At 42.8% G+C, this 4,053-nt stretch overlaps 1 non-coding gene across 1 annotated transcript; it reads right to left on the bottom strand.

Annotated features, from left to right (window-relative positions):
• Positions 1 to 734: 734 nt before the first annotated feature.
• Positions 735 to 818, bottom strand: Trnas-gga (transfer RNA serine (anticodon GGA)). Its single transcript is given in 2 exon segments — positions 735 to 769; positions 779 to 818. It is a non-coding gene; the product is annotated as a tRNA-Ser (tRNA).
• Between the last annotated feature and the right edge of the window lie 3,235 nt (positions 819 to 4,053).

Raw genomic sequence — 4,053 nt, 5'->3', positions numbered from 1 at the left:
AATGAATTCACGGTGTTCTTATTTCAATTTCCAGGAGTGTATATAGAGGCCAATGTCAATATACCCAGACTCGTGAACAAGGGTCGACAGGAGATTCGTAAATTTACACCACTTATTGCCCGAACCGACCGTTTCTGAGCCAAAAATATCCTTTTAGAATGAAAAGAGTTACCCCAAAGTATAATACCATACGACATAAGCGAATGCATATAAGCAAAGTAGACCAATTTTCGGGTCGAACGATCACTTACTTCAGATATCTTTCGAATAGTAAAAATGGCAGCATTAAGTCTCTGAACAAAGTTCTGAATTTGGGGTTTCCACGACAGTTTAATATCTATCTGAAGACCCAGAAATTTGAATTGTTCAGTTTTACTTAACATATGCCCATTCTGTAACATTAAAACGTCAGGTTTTGTTGAATTGTGTGTTAGAAACTGTAAAAACTGAGTCTTACTGTGATTTAGCGTTGGTTTATTTTCTACAAGCCATGAACTTATGTCATGAACTGCCTACCTGCAATCTAGCCAATGTTGCACCCAACATCCTTTACTACCAAGCCAGTGTCATCAGCAAACAGAAATATTTTTGAGTTACCCATACTACTAGAGGACATATCATTTAAATGGTTCAAATGGCTCTGAGCACTATGAGACTTAACTGCTGAGGTCATCAGTTCCCAAGAACTTAGAACTACTTAAACCTAAATAACCTAAGGACATCACACACATCCATGCCCGAGGCAGGATTCGAACCTGCGACCGCAGCAGTCGCGCGGTTCCAGACTGTAGCGCCTAGAACCGCTCGGCCACTCAGGCCGGCACATATCATTTATATAAATAAGGAACAGCAGTGGTCCCAACACTGATCCCTGGGCCACTCCACATCTGACCGTACCCCACTGAGAGCCTACGTCACAGCCATTCTAAACACTGTGAATAATGACCTTTTGCTGTCTGTTGCCAAAATAAGAGGTGAACCAGTTGTGAGCTACTCCCTGTACTCTGTAGTGGTCCAACTTCTGGATCAATATTTTGTGATCAACACAATAAAATACCTTATTTAAATCAAAAAAATACGCCTAGCGTTCGAAACCATTTGTTTAACCCATCCTGTACCTCACGGATAAAAGAGCATAAAGCATTTTCAGTTGTTAAACGACTTCTAAAGCCGAACTGTACATTTGATAGCAAATAATGTGATATAAAATGATCAGTTTTCCTCACATACACAACCTTTTCAATAATTTTACCAAACACTGATGGCATAGAAGAAAAGCACTCCGTCTTCAGGCCACGAGTGGCCTACCGGGACCATCCGACCGCCGGGTCATCCTCGGTGGAGGATGGGGATGGGAGGGGCGTGGGGTCAGCATACCGCTCTCCCGGTCGTTATGATGGTATTCTTGACCGAAGACGCTACTATTCGGTCGAGTAGCTCCTCAATTGGCATCACGAGGCAGAGATGGCATAGAAATAGGTCTAAAATTGTCTACATTATCCTTTTCTCCCTTTTTATAAAGCGGCTTTGCTACTGAGTACTTTAATCGTTCAGGAAACTGACCATTTCTAAAGGAAAAACTACAAATATGGCTAAATACAGAACTAACATGTGCAGCACATTACTTTAATATTCTGCTAGTTACTCAATCATATCCATGAGAGTCCTTAGTCTTCAGTGGTTTAATTATTGACTCAATCTCCCCCTTGTCTGTATCACAGAGGAGTATTTCAGACATCAATTTGGGAAAGGCATTTGCCAAGATAGTTATATGATTCCTTGTAGAAACTAAATTTTTATTTAATTTACCAGCAATGCTCAGAAAATAATTGTTAAATACTGTACATGTATCTGATTTATCAGTAAGAGAAATATTTTTACTGCGAACTGACTTTATACCGTCGGACTTGTGCTGCTGAGCAGACACTTTCTTCACAACTGACCATATGGTTTTAATTTTATCCTATGAATTAGCTATTCTATTTGCATACCAGATACTCTTTGCCTTCCTAATAACATTTTTGAGCACCTTACAATACTGTTAGCAATGGGCTACTGTAGCTTGATTGTGACTACTTCTAACATTTTGATATAATTCCCGCTTTGTTCTACATGACATTCTTATCCCACTAATCAGCCACCCAGGATGCCTTTTACTGGTAGTACCCGTTTAGAACGTTCTAATGGAAAGCAACTCTCAAAGAGCATGAGAAATGTGCTAAGAAAAGCTTTATTTTTGACATCAATGTTTTCAGCACTATAAACGTTCTGCCACTCTTGTTCCTTGACGAGGTTTATAAAACTCTCTATTGCTGTTGGATTAATTTTCCTACGTAATTTATAATGATATGTAACATTTGTTTGAGTACAAAAGCCTTTTAGTGTTAAAATTTGTGCATCATGGTCTGAAAGGCCATTCACCCTTTTACTAACAGAATGCCCATCTAATAAAGAAGAATGAATAAAGATATTGTCTATGGCTGTGCTACTGTTCCCCTGCACCCTAGTTGGAAGAAACACAATCTGCATCAGATCATATGAATTTGGCAGATCTACCAACATCCTTTTTCGTGCACCATCATGTACAAAATTAATACTGAAGTCACCATATATAACTAATTTCTGGTACTTCCTATAAGCCGGCCGGAGTGGACGTGCGGTTCTAGGCGCTACAGTCTGGAGGCGAGCGACCGCTACGGTCGCAGGTTCGAATCCTGCCTTGGGCATGCATGTGTGTGATGTCCTTAGGTTAGTTAGGTTTAATTAGTTCTAAGTTCTAGGCGGCTGATGACCTCAGAAGTTAAGTCGCATAGTGCTGAGAGCCATTTACTTCCTATAAAGCGAATCAAGAACCCTCTCTAGCTTGAGCAGAAATGCTCTGAAGTCAGAGTTAGGTGATTTATAAACAACAACAATTAGAAGTTCAGTTTCACTAAATTCAACTGCCCCTTCACAACATTCAAATATCTGTTCAGTGCAGTGCTGTGATACGTTCAAAAAATGCTTCAAATGGCTCTGAGCACTATGGGACTTAACATCTGAGGTCATCAGTCCCCAAGAACTTAGAACTACTTAAACCTAACTAACCTAAGGACACCACACACATCCATGCCCGAGGCAGGATTCGAACCTTCGACCGTAGCGGTCACGTGGTTATTGACTGAAGCGCCTAGAACCGCTCGGCCACACCGGCCGGGGCTGTGATACGTCTATGGACTCAAATAGAATACTGTTTTTTACGTTCATGGCCATTCCCCCACCCACAAGGGACTCCTTGAAAAAGAGCCAGCTAATTTGTATCTCTCTTCCGGACTGCACCCTTTTGACTGTTGGTTCAGGGCATTTGTTTTCAGGAGGTACTCGTCAAACGAGCATAAAAAGTTATTCAGCTGAAAAGGCCACCTGTCGTAACTCGGTGGACGTCCAGTCGCAGTAATGGTGTGCTAATTCCAGCCTTCGTCGCCGACCAACAGCAGTCAGCATGGGTGCATGACCAGGCGCGTACCGTAGAGGCCTATAAGCAGCAACGTTTACTGAACGGTCGTTGAGGAGACACTGTTGGTAGCCCCGTGGGTCATCTGGGAGGTCAGTTGATCAACGGCTGAACGTCTATTCGCCTATGCACATCTCCACAGCCATCGTTCACCGCTGTCATCTGTAGCCTTAGTTCCACCGCAGTTGCCTCGGCACCGGTTTTGGATAGCGCCGTTTCGCCATGGACATTGCATTTAACCACGGCGGCACATGAACAGTATACAAACATAGCCGTTGCGTAAATGCTTCGCCGGCCAAGGTGCTCGAGCGGTTATAGGCGCTACAGTCTGGAACCGCGCGACCGCTACGGTCGCAGGTTCGAATCCTGCCTCGGGCATGGATGTGTGTGATGTCCTTAGGTTAGTTAGGTTTAAGTAGTTCTAAGTTCTAGGGGACTGATGACCGTAGAAGTTAAGTCCCATAGTGCTCAGAGCCATTTGAACCATTTAAATGCTTCCACCCTTGGCCCGAAAGCCAATGACATCAGATAAATTGCTCCGTATTCGCATTATGTCAACG

The sequence above is a fragment of the Schistocerca cancellata genome, chromosome 4 (genome assembly GCF_023864275.1).
Source record: "Schistocerca cancellata isolate TAMUIC-IGC-003103 chromosome 4, iqSchCanc2.1, whole genome shotgun sequence".
Lineage (NCBI taxonomy): Eukaryota > Metazoa > Arthropoda > Insecta > Orthoptera > Acrididae > Schistocerca > Schistocerca cancellata.
Note: the sequence above shows the minus strand (reverse complement) of the source record. Positions and strands in the feature narration are given on the sequence as shown.